The following is a 22,500-nucleotide window of genomic DNA, read 5'->3' as shown; positions in this document are numbered from 1 at the left end:
GCACGGGCGCCACATTATTGTAATGCTATTAAGGAACACAAGGGAAAGGGAGAAAAAAGTGGACGACGAGGGAGAGGAGGAGAAACTCCCTGTGTTCAAGTGTCAGTGAGAGAACAAGAGAACGGTGAGCACTGTAGATGGAGGGATGGATAGTCCATCGAGGTATGGAACCCTGGAATGGCTCTCGAAGGAGACAGAAGGAGGGAAAGGAGAACGGAAGAGCAAGGAACATTTCAGGGGTTCCTGATGATGCCTGGTGACCTTTCAGAAGAAAAGATTTAACGCAGTGGGGAAAAAAAGTCTTAAAGCAAAAGTATGTTTGGGTTCGTACTTAAAGCACTCCCCTCCCCTACCTAATCTAAAGAAACTGTGTAGCAACAGTCAGAACGGTTTTTTAAGTAGCTTGAAGATTAAGGGGGTCAATGAGCTTACTACTACGCCATTAAGAACCCTCTCCCCATATGTTATTCCCTCTGTGAGGGTTGGTTGCTGTGTGAGAAGTGTTAGGTTAAGGCTGTGTTGGGAGGCCTTAGGTCTTCCCGTTTAGAGCGTGTGGAGGAGGAGCTCGTTGTATCACATTGACTCTAATGTTCGATTCTTCAGGGCTAATCCATAAATGCTGTCTAACCCACTTGGCTTGAAGACTTCATTACTCGGTCAGGACCGTCCTCCCTCTCACGCCAGAGAACAGCAGCTTGCTAACCCACTCTCCCTCCATCATCCCGGTCCTCCGTTCATCGTCCTTCTCCTCCTCCTTCACTACTCTCCCTCATTCTGTCTTTTTTCTCATCTTATCATATTCTTTCTTATGCTCTCTCTCTCTCTCTCTCTCTCTCTCTCTCTCTCTCTCTCTCTCTCTCTCTCTCTCTCTCTCTCTCTCTCTCTCTCTCTCTCTCTCACACACACACACACACACACACACACACACACACACACACACACACACACACACACACACACACACACACACACACACACACACACACACACACACACACACACACACACACACACACACACACACACACACACACACACACACACACACACACACACACACACACACACTCTATCTGTCTCTTTTTTCGAATCCAATATTCAAACGTGGGAAAGGGATCGGGAGGCTTTTTTTCTTATTAATTTTTTTCTCAAGAATTTTGTGAAGCACAATACCCCAAAAATATGGATAATTGCCATTCGGTATGGAACGGTCAAATACATAATTTTGATACATTGTAATGCATTTAATCAGAAAGATTTATTTCATTTCTCCTTAAGTTGACAAATACTCAATTTGTTGCTGAAAATTCAAAATGACCCATAATGTTTCATTACTGTTCAGATACATTTTTCGTCATAGCATTAATACAATAATGCTTACGTTGTAAGAACTACAGTACACAGATATGTAGTCATTGATAACAACGAATTATATATATATATATATATATATATATATGTATATATATGTATATGTATATGTATATATATGTATATATATATATGTATATATGTATATGTATATATGTATATGTATATATATATATATGTATATATATATATGTGTATATATATATGTATATATATAATATATATATATATATATATATATATATATATATATATATATATATATATATATATATATATAATACGTCATAGCGCAGCTTGGGGCGTCTTACATTACCCGACCGCATCAGCCCTCCACGCCACACACACACACGCAAATCTCCTCGTTTCTCAGACTCTGTGTTTACACTGCAGAATGTCTCCGTCACTCCAACAGAAAAAAATAGTTTCATGATAACAGATTTCCCCCCCTCTTGTCGTGTTGGCAACCCACTATTATTCGCCATTCTCCGTTGCATGTGTCCTGCAGAACCCTGTGCATCGTTAAGGGTGTCGTTGCCTGAAAGCCCCCCCTCCCCCTTCCCCCTTCTCCCCCCCCTTCTCCCCATTTCCGGCCCTGGCTCCGCCCTCCCCTGTACAAGACTCCTCCCCCTTCCCGTACACAACCCCCCCCGCCTACATTGATCTCACGAGGGAGCTACCATCCCTCCCGATACTCCTACAAAAAAGTTCCACAACTGAGTCGTCTTTATCCCATTAGTCCCCTTGCTGTTGTCATGGCAGCCATCTTGCCGTTGTTTGCATCAACTTTTGTTATGTATTTGCATTTTATATCTCTGTTCCCTGTTGTATATTTTACCACATCCACCTCTCGTACCCCTTTGCCTCCATTTCTACCCGTCATTCCTCCTCCTCTCTCCTCCTCCTCCTCCTCCTCTTCCTCTTCCTCTTCCTCTTCCTCCTCCTCCTCCTCACTCTTCCCCCTCCCTCTTCCTTTTAATCCCATCTTCCTCATTCTGTAACCCCACCTTCAATGCGTCATATCAACTGTTCTCTCCTCCCTCCTCCCCCTGTCTCTTCTCCTCCCCACTCTTCCTCCTCCTCCACCACTCCCATGCTACTTCCTCCTCCTCACCTTCATCATCCTCTTCATCTAACTCTGTCCTACTTCCCACCCACCGACTTTGCCATCCTCCTCTTCTTCATCCACCACACCCACCACCTCCTCCTCCTCCTCCTCCTCTCCTCCTCCTCCTCCTTCCTACTTCACATCCTCCTTCCTACTTCACATCCTCAACCTCTGCCTCTTCTGCCTCTTCGTCCTCAGTGCCCTCCTCTTCTTCATCCTCTTCTTCCTCCCATCTTTTTGATCACTATATTTTCCCCTTTCTCCCTGTAAATCTCCGCTGTTCTATGTTATAAATTTCCTCGTTTTTTCTTATCCTCCTTGTAAGTTGTTACACTGCATGCATATTTGTGCGCGCGCACGCACACACACACACACACACACACACACACACACACACACACACACACACACACACACACACACACACACACACACACACGTACGTACGTACGTCTTCCCTGTAATCTTTCGTCCTATTGCTGATGTTCCCAACATGCACCCCCGCCCGTCTCTGCCTCCATCCAACTTATTTTTTGTTTTCGTTCATTATTTTGTCTGTCTGTCTATCGTTCTCGTACTATTTCCTCGTTTGGCCCAAGCGCATCCGGGGCGCATCAGAATGCGAGCGATTAAAAATACATTTCACGGCTTCTAACTCCAATTATTGTTTTTTTTCTTCTGTTGATTCCCGCTCGATGTCGGTTACCGGGGACTGGCAAGGATTCGACTGGTATTAACATTTGGGCGGTGATAACAAGGTCTTTTCTTCATGGGGACTATCTTGCCGAAGAGGTCTTAGGGGGTGATAAATGGGAGATTTAGGGGCAGGAATAGTAGAATTTCTGAGTAGCCAGTAATATATATTTTTATTATTTATTCGTTTATTTAGATATTGATTTTTAACTGGAGATTGATATTCAGCTATTAACGAGTACTGTGTGATTGTTTATAGTTCGGAGAGATGTCACTAAAGTCCCAAACAAAATTGACTGAAGTCAAATTTCCATCCGGGGCCAAAGATTCGGTTTGTCTCGCCATCGCAGAGAAGAGGGTAATGGGGGAAGGGATGTCATTTACCTACTTTATTTATTTATTTATTCATTAATTTATTTATTTATTTATTCATTTATTTATTTATTTATTTATTTTATTTATTTTTGTAAACAATGGGGGCGGGTCTTTCCAAATGACCGTATGACCTGCCATTGGGTGTACATGTTTTAGGGATTGCATCTTTGTCTTTGGGCGCGTTTTGGCGCTGAAGCGTGTGAGGCCTTTTGGGGTCTTTTGCTCTTTCCCATTTTGATGACTTTTATAATCGCGGTTGGAACGAGAGCCGGCGAAGCCGTTTTTTTTCGACCGGCGCACACCTTCGCTAGCACCGCAGACTCTTTAGTAAAAGACGAAGTCGGAAGTCTTTGTCCTCCCCCCCCCTCTCTTTTTTTCTGGGGAATTGTCATCCACTCCACGGTGCACGTAGACATGCACAGTTGCCGTCAAAAGTTCTGCTACCTTTTCCTAATATCAGTATACAAATGCTGGTTGGGGTGTAGTGTATAGCTTCGGTGGTGACAGGTTGGGGTGATGCTAGTGGTTGATATATAATTGGTGGATGGAGGAATACGTCAGGTAGTGGCACACAACCCGTGAGTGCAAGAGATGTGGAAGAAGGTCTGGATAGCTGTGCAAAGGTTAAAATAGTGGAGAGTGTAGTGAAACGAATGTTTGTGTATTGGAATGAATTGCAGACACTTGGTGTAGCTGACTCCAAGGCGACAACAATATTAAAGACAATTTGGTGAGCACATGTGCAATAAGGGATATTGAATAGAAATCAAGTAAGGATATAGAGGAAAAATTAATATAGAAAAAAAAATAGATGAAGTGGTAGCCTATGTGTTGAAGAGAAGATGAAAAAAGACCCGCGCAGATGTGTTTGCGTGAAAATTTGTACAGAATGGTAGTTTACGGTTGGAAGGGAGCCGGGAAATAAAGAGTTCGAAAACACGATGGTAAGGTAACGTATGGAGTACAGTGACCCCAAAAAAACTGTGTAAACAAAATGCAGACGTCGGTGGAACACGGGAATGAAGCGGAGAAGATGCACGACAGAGCATATGATGATCGTGGCGAAGGTGGTCATTGTATTGGTCCGAGTTCTTTCCCCTAAGTGACCGGACTAAACCCGTCTGCTACAGTACTTTCTCCTTGATGGCTTCCTGTCTACGGTGAAACGTAGGGGGTGGAGGTTGAGGTTTGGGGTGGATGATGGACCGTGGCAAGAATTTGGGCGACGGACTGGGAGGAGTGCTGGCGTTGTTATTCATTTGTAGTGGGGGTGGGTTTGACGCTAATTACGGGAGAGCATGCAGGAGTTCGGGGATGAGAGAGGTACGGGGAGGTGAACAGAATGACGGGAATTTGAAGGAGTATGACCAGTAGATAGTTATCTTTATGCTTTTGCACATACGCATGTAAAGATGTTTTATTATAGAAATGTATTTACTGCTTCTATTTATTTATTTATTCATTCATGTGTTTATCCGTTTACTTATTTAATTATATATATATGTATATATATGTATATATATATATATATATTTATATATATATGCAATAAAAACACTAGGAGCGTGTGTTCACAAATGCGTAAGTAACCACTAGGAAAAGTAAACTAACGAAGCAGAGCGCTTTCGTATAATTACATCTTCAGTGCAGATACAAAGAAGGAAGATGTAATTATACGAAAGCGCTCTGCTTCGTTAGTTTACTTTTCCTAGTGTTTACTGACGCATATATATATATATATATATATATATTTATATATATATATATATATATGTATATATATATACAGTTTGTGTGTGTGTGTGTGTGTGTGTGTGTGTGTATTTGTGTGTATTATTTATTTATCTATTTACTTATTTATCTATAGATTGATTGATTTTTTTAGTTTTTGTGTTATTTTCACTTGTAGCCTGCAAGAGGGGCCATATCCTACGAATAGTGAGAATGGTAGCAGGGGCAGCCGTGATGGGTGTTGGCAGGAACTAGAGAATGAATAGCACTGTAAGTCAGAGCACGCCAGGACTACTACTTATTCCCCATGGAGGCTTCAGAAAGGTTGCCCCTTTATCACAGTCCTGACCGCCACTGCCACTGCCACTGACGGGACCAGACCCGTAGCTCTCTCTCCACTCGTGTGGTTCCCACCGTCTTTCCACTTAGGTCCTCCGCTTATGTAATGCTGCTTATTAACCTCCTGTGGATGAGTTCAATGCCGAATGGAATTGTCTGGAATTCACGAACTACGAACCCTTTTGGAAATGCCTGGGGACTTCGAGGACCTCGGTAACCAGCGCTCTTTTGGGATACCTTGAGCTCCTTCTCGTCGCCCCTGGTGATCGTGACAGGCCCTCAACAAGACGAACCTTATCTTCTTAAATGGTAAAAGTGGTCGGCAGGTAAAGTGCACGTTGAAGAATGACTTTGAAACGTATCCAACTGTTATCAGATGGTGTACAGTTTGTCATCCTTTCATGGTGCTGGGGCCACAATGAGTCCAATTGAAACGTTCCCCCGTGCTGCCGTGCCTAGCTTCGGGCTGATTAATAATGTTATAATTTATCTAGTTTTGGGCTTGCCAGCGTCTAGAGAGACAAGAAAAGGTGATAGGAGAGTTTTTTCTTCATTTTTTTTTATGGTTGGTGACTTCTTTTTGCAATATGATTGAGTCTTTTGGTGGGGTTTGAAAAAATAAAACTGGAAATGTATACTGTGTATATTTATTCATCTTTAAAGAAGTAACTTTTTGATTGGGACTTCTTCAGGAATCAGGTGAATTGTGACATCTCAGTATTGTTGATTTTTAGATGGCTTGCGATTAACGAAGTTTAAAGAAATCTCATAAGGACAGTATCTACTGACAATAATTGTATTATTCTTAGTGTTTCTGTTTATCGTCATCTATGTCAGCTCCCGTTTTTCCGGTTATTACCTAGATATTTTTTAGAATATGTGGTAATAACCAGAAGCGGCCATTATTAAGTGTATTGCTTTTGTATTGCTACCCTATCTTTATTGTACATGGGTCCCTCTAACCACGACGAATAGGACATTTCGGTGATGATGGAAAATGCTGGCAACCACAGCGGAAGAGCGTACTCGGGAACCTGATGATGATGGTGATGATGATGATGATGATGACGACGACAGCAGCAGCAGCGCTGGGGTCGGTTAGTGATGACGTATGCGATGATGTGGTTCCAGTTGGGAGTGGTGATACCTCTGGTGATGGAATGCTTCCACCTGAAGGGCGCCGATGGCACTGCGGATGATGATGGTAGTGATAGCGCCAGGCCTATGTCGGTGGTGACAGTGGAGGTCTGTACGTTATGTATGGAGATGGTGACCGTGTTAAGACACATGAGTGTGTGGCTGTGGCTCACGTGGGGTGAGAATTCGGCTTTAATGTTCCACGGGTCTAGCGCAGTACCGGCCTATCCCTTGGGGAAGTGTATATGGGTAGTGAGTTGTATAAGGGTAGGTGTTATTGACGCTCCGTTGTGATAATGATGGTGTAGTATGATTGTTCTACCCGACCCCCCGCCCTTCAGCTAGATATTCTTGCCTCTCGTTGTTCCGAAGATAATCCTTAATTATTCCAGAAATAGTCCAGTAAAATCAGGACGTTACTCTTCTTAACCCTTTAGACCAGAAACCAGATTACAGTTCTTGAATGCAGAGGTGACTGAAAGCACGTTATTTGTGAGTATATATATATATACATATATATATATATATATATATATATATATATATATCACGCTGAAGAAGATCACAGTGTTCGTAATGTATTTTCAAATAATTTTCTTTTCTCCGACAGTGGGATATTCAGTCTCTCCCTATATATATATATATATATATATATATATATATATATATATATATATATATATATATATGTGTATATATATATATCACGCTGAAGAGGATTACAGTGATCGTAATAAACGTATCTTCAGACAATTTTCTTTTTTCCGATAGTGGGATATTTAATCTCTCCCTGTCTGTCTGTCTCTGTCTGTCTCTCGCTCTCTCTCTCTCTCTCTCTATATATATATATATATATATATATATATATATATATATATATTTTTTTTTTTTTTTTTTTTTGGGGGGGGGGGTTTGGGGAGAACTGCACTTTTCCAAATGCCCAAGGCATCGGGAACATTTGAATCCTCATGCGTCGTGGCGCCTCGCTCCCTGCCCCGTCATGAGCCTCATTTCCATTTAGATTGAAGTGGGCACTGTATGAGAGAACCTAGTTCACTTGTGGCCACACTAAGTCCCTCTACCCTCGCCGCCGCTACCGCCTCCCCATAATGCTGCAGGGGACGATGGATGGCCCCATCTACGCTCGGTCCTCCTTACCTGTATACGTGTATCTGTTGGTGATGTTGCAATGAGTCGCATACACAGTGTGTGCGCTCGTGCTGCGCAGCCGCATGTGAATATCATGTGTTACGTCATGTATACTTACTATTATTGACACGTACTCATAGGCTCACGTACTGGTGTATAGATATGTGACCATACACACACACACACATACGTATTCTGGTACATATGTATATACTCAGGAATGCATGCGCGCACGCGCACACACACACACACACACACACACACACACACACACACACACACACACACACACACACGAGGAACATAGACGTAAGCCAACAAATTTCACCGATACAGGAAAAGACATTCAAACTGCAGGAACACAAGAACAGATGCACAGAAACTTTCGTATAGGAACCCAAATAATGCAGCCAACGAAGTACAAACACAGACTTCGAGACCAGACTCAGGAAGTCTGCACAATCTGTAAGCGCATACAGAGGCCAAGAACCAGCGCTTCTGCCATTAAAGACATTTTTACTTATGTCATGTGCATTCAAAGACACAAAGATATACCAAAGCGGTATACAAAAATAACTGGATCAGATAACATGTTAATAGTCGAACTATATGTATACAAGTTGTTTTAGACGCATCCATGTACATATACACGCGCTCACGCGCACACGGACATGAATTGAGGAAATGTGTGCTAATTCTAAGCACACGCATCTCTAAACTAAAACCTAAACAAACTCGGCACATATTTGTACAAAACTTCTGGACGCACACATGCGCAAGCTCAGAGTAAATGCACACGGTAAACTCATATATGTACACATATACGCAAGCACATCCATGCTCTCTGACATGCCGAGGAGCTTGATAGGCGTCTATGAGCGCGCGCGCGCGCACACACACACACACACACACACACACACACACACACACACACACACACACACACACACACACACACACACACACACACACACACACACATTGATAACAACAACAAAATATGTCGACAGGAGACATGTTGGTCTATAACGAGGTCGGATGTAAAAATAAATAAATAGATAAAATAATAATTATATAATGTTGATAAATAGATAAATATACAAATAAGTAAACACACAGACATAACGAAGCTGGTAAACAAAATAACTAATTGGTATATATTGCAACATGTTGCTTAGGTGCTTATTCATGAATTTTGACGGACGCACACGCTCTCTCTCTCTCTCTCTCTCTCTCTCTCTCTCTCTCTCTCACACACACACACACACACACACACACACACACACACACACACACACACACACACACACACACACACACACACACACACGCACGCACACACACACACGCACGCACACACACACACGCACACACATACGCATACACACATTTTTCCCTCTGTTCGCCTAGTATCTCTCCATTTCTCCATTTCTCTTTCCATGTTATTTTTGTTATTATTCTTTATCCTCGTAAAGGCCGAGGCCTTCTCTGGCCTCTCTCCTCCTTTCTTATGTCTCCCCCGTCTTTCTCCTGTCAGTTCCCATTTGCCCTGTTGGAGTTCTTGCCCCTGTGGCAGGATGGGAGAGGAGAACGCCACAGTCAATATTCGGCTGGCGCGTTGGAGTGTGTGTGTGTGTGTGTGTTGTGTGGAAGGGCAGGTAGTGGGTAGGCCAGGGCACGGGCTGGGAGCCTAGGCGTCATCCCAGGGTCTCTTTCTCCCTTCGCCTCCACCTCCACCTCCCCCTCCCCCTCCCCCTCCCCGTCCACCCCCACGACCTCTCCCACCTCCATCTTCTCCCCGATGTCTGTGCATTATTATCGTTTCGCGTTACTATCCTCATCCTGCACCTCATTGGGAACCCCTTCATGGGACCCTGGTGATGTGGTCCCACGGGTCCCAGATACGTGGCCAGGGGGCTCTGGTAGATGTAGGAGGGCCCAGGTTAATCCAGCAACTAGTGAAGAGAGGCAATAGGCAACCTGAGTAAGATGGGGGAGGTGGAGGAGGTTGTGCATACGAGGCGGTGAGCGAGCGAGAGAGCGAGCGAGCGAGCTAGAGCGGGATGCCTGGTTGTCTGGCTAGCTGGCTAGCTGGCTAACTCCGGGCTTCCTTGCGAACACCTTCGAACACTATTTTAATCCCGTACGGCATCGAGGTGACGAGTTCTCAGCCGGGGGATCTGGGTGGGTGTCTTCGGGTTCTTCGCTCTGCGATTTCCGAGTGGTTGAAGAGCGGCATAGCGAAGGTGATTGGCCGGATTGTTTATGTGCTGCGTGCGAGATGGCAGCCTCACCACCACCGTCGCCATCTTGAGAGAGCAGAGCCGCGGGGCATTGTCGGCCGGGCACGCCAGAGTGATTGTGGTGGTGGTGGTGGCTGTATAGCGTGGTGGTGTTGGGGGCTGAGTGATGGTGGTGTGGTGAACGGTATTGTTGGGGTGGTGGTGCTGTTCCAGTGATGGTGCTAGTGATCCTGATGTTCGAGGGATGGTGTGATTGGGGCTGGCATGGAGTCTCGTAGCTGGAGTGTTGTGATAGGGATGGTAAAGTTAAGGCTAGTAGTTGTTCCAGGAGGTGGTAGTTGTTAGCAAAGGATGGCTAAGGGGTAATGAAGGAAGTGGGTTTGTGTTGTTGGTATGAAGCTGTAAGTAGGATTATAATCCTGTAAGGTAGAGTTGAAGAATATAGATTAATTAAGGAGAAGTTGAGAGAAAAGGTGTTTGGAATTGGGAAGTGTAATGAGGTTGGGATTACCGAGAGGGATATAGATGCGTGCTTGTGTTTGTGTGTGCGTGCGTGCATGCGTGTATGTGTGTGTCTGTGTGCGTGTATGTGTGTGTGCGCGCGTGTGTGCGTGCGTGCATGCGTGTATGTGTCTGTGTGCGTGTGTGTATGAGTGTGTGTATGCGTGTGTGTGTGTGTGCGTGCGTGTGTGTTTAACACACGCACGCACACACGAACAAGGCAATTTAGTCTTGGCTTGAAAGTTACACTTCGTTTTATTTTATTGTTTTTATTATTACTACTATTTTACAATGGAAATATTTGTGATGGTGGTGGTGGTAATGTTAGGTAGGGGTTTTGGTGAGAATTGTAGTCTTGTTGGTAAAAAATGGGGTTTGTGGAAAGGTGGTGGTTTGTCTCGGTGTTTGGAGCAAATGTCGTTAAGACGCTGTGAAGATGATGAGGCTGGTCACGTGATGAGAATGTGGAAATTACTGATAGTGCTTAAATGACAACGGAAAGATTTATTTTATTTGTTTATTAATTTATTAATAAATGAATAAGTAAATCTATTCATTTACAAAGGATTGCAAAGGCGGAGCATGCCGACATGAGACATTTTAGTTCATAACTAGGATGCGAATTTTTTTTTATAATAATGATAAATAAACAAATGAATAAATAAATAAATAAAAATATATAATAATATGAATAATGATAGATAAAATAAATGAATGCATAGGTATAGTTAAATAATAATCAAACAGGTAAATAGTAAATAAGAATTAATTGACAGATAATAATAAATAAAAATTAAGCAAATAATAATATACAGACAGGTAATAAGCAAATAAACAATATAAGATAAATGACAGGCATTACAGCATCTTGCTTAGGTGTTTATCTAAACGAATCGTTAAGCTTCGAACTGAATTACATTGCACTGCCTCTGCAGGAAGTTTATTCCATTCATTAACTACACGGTTGGCTGTAGGGTCCCTAACTGGATAGATTGACATTCCTGCAGTGGACCTAAAGTTTGTTGCAATTGGTGGGTGAGGGTGAGGGTGAGATAATGATGTGTTATAGTGGTGGTGACAGGTATTTTTATTTTAATATTCAGTTCATAGAAGACAGACTAGAGATTGAGATAGTTTATCAGAAAGCAACTTTGATTGGGATAGAGAGTAAGGCTTCAGAAATAAAAACAAATGATTGGCCAGTGTTGTAGTTTAGATAGCGATTTAGGTGAACAAATAAAATGAAATAGAATAAGAATTATTATAACATTTAGTTGTTACCAAATGGTGGAGGAGTGACGGTCCAATGTGACATTGGGATGAAAATAGGAATAAGAAAGAGAATAGTGTAATAATGAGAAAGAGAATGAATTTATAGTAATATTGGACGAAATTGCTGTACTCGTACTTGCATATGAGGACTAGACAGGGAAGGAGTAGGTTGAAATTGTGATGATAGTTTGATAGATTGTTTTCGATGTTACGCTTTACTTTGTGCAGGTAATACGAAGAGAGAAATAGGAAGAGGAGGAGGAGGAGGAGAAGAAGAAGAAGAAGAGGAAGAGAGAGAAATCAAGAATATGCATTAGGTGAAGGGGATGGTAACAGTGTCTGTTGAGCTTGAAAGTGTGGATGGGTACTGAAGTCTGAGATTTTGAGGTGAGCGTGGGTGTTATGACATCGACTGTAAAGGTGAATGTAGTAAAGATATTTGGATTTCGTTGATGTGGCAGGCAGGGTCGGGTTAACGGCTCTGCTGTGGTGCTGTGTCGGGTTATCGAGTTATTATTGGTGTTATACGGCGGGAAATGAGGTATTAGGTTAGTGACGGGGGATATAGGTTGGATCTGATTGCTTTCTTTTGCTGAAGGTAATGGTTGATGTTTGTGGTTGTTGTGGTTTTCCAATGTGGAGGTATTATTATTATGGTTTACAAGCACTGTTTGTGCTTGCTTGAATGATCCTCATGAGGTAAATCGCCATTTCTCCAAATTTTGCTGTCACTACGTTCTTTTTTTTCCATCCTTCTCTTCCTCGTCATCCATCTTTCTCTTCCTCCTCCTCCTCCACTTCCTCCTCCTCCTCCTCCACTTCCTCCTCCTCCTCCTCCTCCTCCTCCTCCTCCTCGTCTCCCCACTCCGTCTTCTTCCACGCCCTGTACATCTTGCTCTTCCTCTTTTCCTTTTTTTTTCTTCTTATATTTGCTTTCGTCGTCGATATTGTTGCTCTTGGTATGACCATCATCATCACTATCAACATCAGCGTCATTTCTTCCACCATTTTCGTAGTCGTTGTGATCGTTGTTGATATTACTGAATATGATTCTAGAAGCCTGTGTGGACAGCTTGTTGCCGTTATATATTCGAATTTCAATTTATATACCAATATATAGTGTTAATCGGTTATTCTATATCTAAGACAGACTATCGGGGATTTGATAGACCTCATAATAATAAATCATCTCTAGTGGGAACCCTTTAAATTAAATACATGTATTCGCATGAAGAAAAATAGGTATCAAGAGGAACAATCCATCCAAGAATGTAAAAAAAAAAAAAATAAAAAAAAAAATAAAAGGAAATTACCTTTCAGCTGTATCAAACCGTAGATGGATGCTATAGTTCATGCCTACTTTTCCCAGTTGAAGCAAAGTGATTTGATTCTGCTGAAGTCCATCACATTCCTTTCAGAATTTTGAGAATCAATTGGATAAACGAGTTTGTAACGTGTGTGTGTGTGTGTGTGTGTGTGTGTGTGTGTGTGTGTGTGTGTGTGTGTGTGTGTGTGTAGGTGTGCATGTATATATACCATTTATATATTTATAATTTTATGTATTATTTATCTGCATATTCATTTATTTTTCTTATCTATTTATCTATATACTTGTCTGTCTATCCATCTATTATCTATTTATTTGTTTGTTTACTTATTTATCTTATTCACTCCGAACTTTTTTCTTTCAAGCATTTATTTGTTTCTTTTTCGTTTTCGTTTTCATTGAGAATATGTGGAATTCATTGTGTTAGCAGATGATAGCGTTGTTGCCAGGAGTGTTGGAATGGTGTAAGGTCATAACTATTTGCTCTGGGATCTGACCAGTGAGCTTAAGAGAAGCATGTTAATTAACTCGCAGAATTATACTGGATCATGCGATTGGACAGAGTGGCTGATTGCTCCGGATGACAGATTAATCGCAGTCATTGAGACAGGTTGATTAGAAATGTGCACAGTTTCATGGGAGGTGATTGAAACATTAAAGCGAGACACGTTCGCTTGCTCTCTGTGTGTATGTAGGCCGGAAGTGTTAACCCCCGCTGCTCGGGCTTAATCGAGAGAGTATTAAACCTTACATTGGACAGAGGGTTTCCTTCAACTGAATAGAATTGCCTGAGAATGATACGGTTATATTAAGAGTATATACTGTAGGTCTTAAAGAATCATATTGGCACACTAATGTTTGTCACTGGTCCACTTGAGCATTCAAATAAGGGTATGTGTGATATATATATATATATTTAGTTCCTCATTCATAAAAGAAATAACTCAAAGTGGTCTGAGTTAGGACTACAAAGGAAGCTTACCATTGCAAAAATAAATAAATAAATTATTTTGAGATGTATAGCAGAAGGTTTCTTTTTTTTTTTTTATAAAAACCTGATGGCATTAAAAAAATTAAGGGCGTGAAAAACAGTCATTCCATTAGAATTTATATATAAGAAAAATTCATCAACAGAAACTAGAAAATTCGAGGCCTGTAGTAAGAAAAAGCATGGAAACATTTGTGAGAAATGCTGTCTTCTATCAGGGAGAAAAGATTTATCAAAGAAACAGCACCAAACACAATTTTGGACATAAACCCTCTTACTTTTACCAAATTACTAAGTTTTAAACAGTAATGATACTGTAGGCTCGTTAAACAAGGCATAAGATGTAACCTGCTAAGTTGACTAAACAAGCGTAGAGGGTGAGTTGTTTTGAATGGCAGAACTTCCAACTAGGGAAATATGTTGTGTGTGGAGTGCCTCAGGGTTCTGTTTTTTGGCCACTTCTGTTCAATATAGCATGCATCGTCTCCCTAACCACATTTAATACTAAGCTGTGCAGAATAGTAAATAACCATTCATGTTCAAACTTAAACATGTTCACGAATATTTAGAGAAACTGTACCAATGATCTGAGAAGTGGTGAGTGAAATTTAACCCCAAAAAAAGAGTAAAGTTGTGTTGATATGTAAAAAAAAAAATACCCATTTGCGAGTACAAATTAATTTAAAAAATGAAACGTTGAAAGCATCTCAATATAATAATCGGTAACGACCTCAAATTAACCATGTACTGCGTTTCTGCCTCAGGGAAAGCAAATTAGATTCTCGGGCTGATATCACGATTTTTTTACTTCAAAAGTCCAACTATCATCAACCAATTATAAATCATTAGTCCGCTTACATTTGGAATATGTTGCTTCTGTATGGTCACCGAATATCAGCACTGCTAGGTTTGAGGGAACGGCGAGCCACAATGTTATATTTAAAAAACAAATCATACGAAAATTGCTGAAAATATTTAGATTTATTGAAAAAATTTGGCCTTGATACAGGTCTTTAAGATTCCGAAGGTAATTGATAACTTCAGAATATGAAATATTTTCACCCCAGAATACCAAACAGGGGAAGAATAATTCCCTCAAACTGCCAGGGCGTGGATGATTAAGTAAAATAATAATTAATAATAATAATAATAATTAATAATAATAATAATAATAATAATAATAATTAAAAATAATAATAATAACAATAATAATAATAATAATCAAAAAAACAATAGATAAGCAAATGAATAAACACACACACACACACACACACACACACACACACACACACACACACACACACACATATATATATATATATATATAAATATATATATATATATATATATATATATATATATATATAAATATAATATGTGAAAATAGGAAATAACAAAAAATATTCGAACCTCGTAGTCAGTGAAAGGAATATTTTCCGAAGTCCCGATGGAAGGTAGAGGAACTCAGAAACTGAGCCAAAGCAGTACGTTCATTTGCTAATTTATTTCAAATGTTTAATATCCTTGTCACTGTGTTTGTTTTCTTTTTCATCTTGCTATCATTAGTATTGTTATTCCATATGTATTTACCTGTTTTTCGTATTCATATATTACCTATCTATCTTTATGTATTTGGTTCTTGTATAAAGTTTATTTGTCCATTTGTATGTTTATTCACGTATTTACTTATTTACTCATGTATTTATGTATTTGTAATGTCATTTCTTCTTCTTCTTCTTCTTCTTCTTCTTCTTCTTCTTCTTCTTCTTCTTCTTCTTCTTCTTCTTCTTCTTCTTCTTCTTCTTCTTCTTCTTCTTCTTCTTCTTCTTCTTCTTCTTCTTCTTCTTCTTCTTCTTCTTCTTCTTCTTCTTCTTCTTCTTCTTCTTCTTCTTCTTCTTCTTCTTCTTCTTCTTCTTCTTCTTCTTCTTCTTCTTCTTCTTCTTCTTCTTCTTCTTCTTCTTCTTCTTCTTCTTCATTTTTATTTAATTCTGTGCAATCTTGCCCCTGGTGACAAAGAAATTAAACTTGACTCGATTAAACATAACTGGGCAGTAGGATTTGTTTGAATTGGTAACAACAGTATTCTAATAGAGAGTACGTATAGAAATGGACATAAATTGGTCATACACTGAGGCAGAAAAATATATTTTCAAAAATTAAAAGTACAATAAAGACTAACATTGTTTACGAAATAAGTAGGCAGGAACCAGGCTTACCCACCGTTCCCATTTCAGTTCGGAAAAAGTAAGCAGTGTTTCCATTCAGGTGTGCCATGAATTTGTGTCTTGCTGCCCTGTAGCGGGAATTTTAACATGATATATCAAAATTATGCAAACACATCTTTTATTGATGTTACATATATACTAATTTGTCATAAAAAGTCTTGTCTTAATAGAAATCTTCATAGTTATGTATTAAATGTTCAGCAATAAAAACTACATTTGCATTGTTTTGGTATACATTGGGTCAGGTTAGGATGACCGCAAGCAGTACATGGTTGTGGTGGTGGTGATGTTGTTGTTGCTGGATCGAGTGAAAGGTTATGATAGTAATTAATGCTCGTTGCCTTGGCGGGTGATATAAGGGCTTGTAGTTGTGTAATTACAGTGCGGTAATAACAGGACTAGATGACAAAAATACTAATTGAAGGTGGCGTTTGCAGTGACGAGGGCTAGAAGTGGAGGAAGGGGTGGGAGTTGGTACTGTCTGATTCAAGTATTGTTGCGTGCAACTTGGTGGATCATCTTCAGGACCACCGGCCTATCCCTACGGGACGATACGTACTCTGTATCTCACCGCGTTGTCTTAAACCTGCTTTGTGACGTTGTGTCGATGGTAGTATTAACTCGTGGACGCCAAATGGGGTGTCCTTTAGCTGAATAGAATATCCTGACAGAAGAGAGAATAACACATAAGAATGAACCCAGGTATCAGTGGATCTTACTTAGCTGGCTAAAATTCGTTCGTTAGGAGACTAAGATATGTACGGGTTAATCTGCCATGGGGTACCACAACTGATTAAAATCACTTAACGACAGTTAGAAGGAAATTTATAAGAACGATGCCCGCTGAAGAAGGCCTCCTGTCATTAGAAGAATAGACATCATGTCTTCAAGAACAATCGAGGGTTCATTACTCTTAATTGCAGCTGTAGGATCAAAACCATTTGTAGGTAATGGAAACAATTAGTGTGATACTGTAGGCAAGTATTATTTTGGTATTTTGTAGGTAATAACCAGTGCTTCTGTCATGGTGACTGAGAGGAAACTAACATTACATATCATGGGTAGCGGGCGGGATGGGGTGGGGGGATAGACTCTGGTCATTATACCAGACAGGTTGTGGAGGTCAGAAGACACCTTATGTGGAGGACTGGCAGGCATCTACTGTGGGGGAGGACGGTTGAGATGGAGACGATCTTGAGGAGAGCGAACAAGCAGGAGACGTTCCTTGTACACGAAGTCGAGATGTATAAGTTCCTTTTTTCTACATGGGAAGGTAGGTAGGAGGTATGCTTACCATAAGTAGCATCCGATTATGAGGCACCAGCTGACGGAAATACCAGTATGCTTGAAGTGCGTTCTTATTTGGAGACTTCTTTTGTAGAAGACAGCGTTTGAAATTGTAGACCTGTATGCTGTTGGTCATTTATTTCTCTCTCTTCAGGGTGATTAGTAGTAGATTGTAAGAGATGGACGCTGGGTGCTGGCGTTGGACAGTAGAACTGGCTCTAGCAGGGGCAAATATTAAATATCTTATTCATGCAGTTGTTTATTTATTTGTTATTTTGTTATCCATTTATGCATTTATTTATGTAATTATTTGTTTACATATTTGTCTATTCATATGGTTATTATATCTCATGCATGTGCCACTTGACTTCGCCTTGTGAGGAACATAACAGTTGTAGCACGCCTTGACACCACGCGGGAAAATATTTTACAAAAAACGGGATCTCTGACCTCGCTGCCTCCTCACCCCACTTTGTTTTCCTTAACGATACGCATTGGAACTCTGTGGTGGTAGTCTTATCTTCCTCCCACCACAAGGGGATGAGAAAAGAAAAGGGAGATAATCTCCGTTGTGGGAATGCGTTAAGCAGGTTGTGAGAGAGATCTGAAGGTTCGCGGTGTGCAGGACCCTACCTGGCAGTGTATTGAATACTAGGTGTCTTTGCTAATGGGGTAGTTGTCTGGCAGGTTGGCAGGCAGGTTGCGGAAGGCTGGTTGTCTGGGGCAGGTCATTGGAGGCTGGGGTAACTGGAAGGGTGGTGTCTGGGGCAGGTTATTGGAGACTCTGGGGGTGTCGGGGAGGTTATGGAAGCGCCCTGCTACTGGGATCAAGGATCGAGGCATAAAAGAAGAGCGTCAGGAATTTTGTCTTGGGTAATCCTTCCTTCGGTTTGATGCTCGTCGCCCTCCAGCACCCCCCCCCGCCTCCACACACACACACACACACACACACACACACACACACACACACACACACGCACACGCACACGCACACTCGCCTTTATCCCACACAGCCCTTCCCAGACCCCATTCTCTTTATGCGCAGCCCTCATAAGACCTTCACCGCTCGGATGTGCTCGCGTCCTCCCACCCCCGCCGACACCACCACCATCACCGCTCCTCGCTTTCCTCTTGTTCTCCTCCACATTCTTTATCAGTCGTCCCATGTCATTGCAGCTTTCCACCACAACCACAACCTTCACCATCGCCACCTGCCACCCCCACCCCCCACCCCCAAACCTCTCGTTCCTTCGATATTTCCCCGATTATTCTCTCGTCATCGCCAATTCTTTGTGGCAGTCCTCCAGTTCTACTCGTCCTCCTCCAGTCCTCCTCAGCCGCGCTTCGGTCGTTCTGTGGTCGTCCTCCAGTCATTTTTCGGTATTCCTCCGAACTTACGGTCGTGTTTTTTTAATCCTCGATCGTCCATAGGACCTACCCTGGTCGTACTTCTGTCCTTCATCCTGTCGTCTTCCTGTCCTACCCAGGTCGTCCTTTTGATGCTTCTTCGGTCCTTCCTTTTATCTCATCTGATTAATCATTATTGTTCCAAGGGTTGGTCACGTACCAGTTTGTCATCCCCCCGAGATTTTCCAAAACGTTCCGCTGGAGTCTTTGCTTCTTTTATTTCACAGTCCTCTATCTTCCTCCTCCTCTTCCTCCTCTTCTTCCTCCTCCTCCTCCGCCTCCTCCTCCTCCTCCTCCGCCTCCTCCTGCTCCTCCTCCTCCTCCACCTCCCTCCTATTCCCTCTCCCCCAGCTCCTCCATCCTCACCCGCACCTTCCTACAGTTCCTTCCCACGTTCCATCCCTGTCCCTCCCAAGCCATCCTCGCCCCTTCCTCATTCATACCTTCATTCCTTCCCTCTCCTTCTGCGTCATTCCCCTGTTTTGTCATGACCCGTTCGTTTGTTTAGTCATGCCTGGTATTGACCTTTGTCATCCCACGTTCCACCCCCCAACCCCGCAACCCACAGCACCCTCTGTTCCATCTCAGTTTTGTTCTTGTCCCATTTCACATCGAGGTCTTTTCCTCCCGTAGGCCCTGCGTCTTTCCTAAACAGGTATCTCAGTTCAGTATATATGTATATATATATATGTATATATATATATATATATATATATATATATATATATATATATATATACATATATATATATATATATATATGTATATATGTATTCATCTCATCAACCACATTAACTTTTTCCATTTTAATTCCTTGCAAACACGATCGAAACTAACATGAGCTCGATGGAAGCATAATCGGAAATTGATACGCTGTTGGGCTAGGACTCAAACCTAGCCGATACATAACAAGTGGACAGTTACTTAACCAATTGCGCTATCAAGAGGGATATACGTTGAGCACAATTTCTTAACATATGTATGTTCGAGTTACATATACACGTTACATATACCACGTTTCAATTTCTGCATGTGCCTCCACGGTTCTTCCGATGTTGATGGCTTAGAATTAAAGTGGACTATGGTTGATAAAAATGTATCTCTAGTCACTGGGACACATTCACTGTTGTACACTCACACACACACACACACACACACACACACACACACACACAGACAGACACACACAGACACACACAGACACACAGACACACACACAGACACACACACACACACACACACACACACACACACACACACACACACACACACACACACACACACACACACACACACACACACACACACACACATATATATATATATATATATATATATATATATATATATATATACACTGTTTAGATTGTACGTGTGTGTGTGTGCTTGTGCGTATTTTATGTCGGTTCTCCATGACTTGCTCCTCTTTCCTTTTCTTGTTCCTTCTCTCAGTTTCTCTCTTACCCCATTTATTGTTCCTTGCCTCTTCCATTTCCCTTTATTTCTTCCCCTCATCTTCGGTCCATCTCGCCGCCCTTCTCCTCCTTCCGCCATTTTGTTTGGTTTCTGTACTTGCCATTATGATATTCCCTCTCCATTTCTTTGTCTTTCCTCCCTTCCCCCGTCTACTCCCGTGTCGTGTGTCTTCATCTCCTACAGTTTCTCTCGTCATCTCCCGCCATCTCATGTCATCTCATTTCTCGTAATCTCCCTTCATCTGTCATCTCACGCCTTGTCATCCCTTTCATCTCTTTTCATCTTAATTCATCTCTCTTCATCTCCCGTCCCTCCATACCATCTCCTGACTCGTCATCTTCCGGTTGTATCTCACCTCATCTCTTCCTCCCCCTCTTCCTCCCTCTCTTCCACTTTCGATCCTCCTCTTCTTCCACCCCTCCTCCTCCTCCTCCTCCTCCTCCTCCTCCTCCTCCTCCTCCTCCTCCTCCTCCTCCTCCTCCGCACCCATGCGCCTCCCTCTCGTCTCATCCGCCACATACTTCTCTGCTTTCACCGTCTCCCCTCATCTACTTCGCCTTTTCCTCTTGCGCCTTCGCTTACTCCTCCTCCTCCTCTGCTTTCTCCGCCTCTTCCTCCCCCCTCCCCTTCCTTACCCCCCTCCTCCGACTCCTCCACCTTCTCCTCGTCCACTTGTTTTTTTTTTTTTTTTTTTATCCATTTACTTCTACTCTTTGGCTTCCTGCTCGCTCCTTCCCTTCCTCCTCATCTCCTCTATTCCTCACATGTGTCCTCCACATTTTCTCCCTCCTACTCTTCCTCCTCCTACTCCCTCGTCTTTTCCTCCTCCTCCTCGTCTTTTCCTCCTCCTCCTCGTCTTTTCCTCCTCCTCCTCGTCTTTTCCTCCTCCTCGTACTCCTCCTCCTCCTCCCTGTGCTCGCCTCGTCTTTTCCCGTTTCTTTTCGGTTATGTCGTCGAAATTCGTCCTCACCCGCTTCCTCCTCCTCCTCCTCCTCCTCCTCCTCCTCCTCCTCCTCCTCCTCCTCCCCTCCTCCTTCGTCTTTTCCTCTTCCTTCGTCTTTTCCTCCTCCTTCTCCTCCTCCTCCTTCGCCTTTTCCTCCATCCATCTCCTCCTCTTCCTCCTCTCCTTCATTCTCTTTCTCTTCCTCTTCTTCCTCTCCCTCTCCATTCTCCCTCTCCTCGTCCTCCTCTTCCTCCTCTTCCTCCTCTTCTTCCTCCTCTCCCTCTCCATTCTCCCTCGTCCTCCTCCGCTTCCTCCTCGTTTCTTCCCCAGCACCCCTCTACCCACATTCCATTCTCCCATTCATTCGGGTTTATTCTTCTCTTTATATGCGCTACTTGATTCTTTCATCTCGTTCCATGATCCATCTTTTTATTCCCACTCGCTTCTTGTCTCTTGCCCTCTTTACTCCCTTTCTTCATTCTCCCTATTTATTTCATTTACTCCATTTGAGCTCACTCATCTTTTTTGCCTATTCTTTTTCATTGTGCACACCCTGCCTGCCTGCCTGCCTGCCTGCCTGTCTTCCTCCTCCTCCCCTGTTATCGATCCTTCGCCTTCTCCGACTCTTCTTCTATTTCTCTCCTTTCATCTGAGGTCTATGCTTCTTTCTCATCCTCCCTTCACTTCCTCACTTCCTCACTTCCTCCCTTCCTTCCTCCCTCCCTCCCTTCCTCCCCTTCCTCCATCCCTCCCCTTCCTCCCCATCCTCCCTCCCTCCCCTTCCTCCCTTCCTCCCCTCCACCTTCCCCCCCTTCCTCACCTTCCTCCTCTTCCTCCCTTCCCCCTTCCCCCTTCCTCCCTTCCTCCCTTCCTCCCTTCTCCTTCCTCCCTTCTCCGTCCTCCCTTCCTCCCTTCCATCCTTCCTTCC

The sequence above is a fragment of the Oratosquilla oratoria genome, chromosome 33 (assembly GCF_046742065.1).
Source record: "Oratosquilla oratoria isolate Oo_2021 chromosome 33, ASM4674206v1, whole genome shotgun sequence".
In the NCBI taxonomy this organism is placed as follows: Eukaryota; Metazoa; Arthropoda; class Malacostraca; order Stomatopoda; family Squillidae; genus Oratosquilla; species Oratosquilla oratoria.
The sequence above is the reverse complement of the archived record's forward strand: the minus strand, read 5'-3'. Positions refer to the sequence as shown.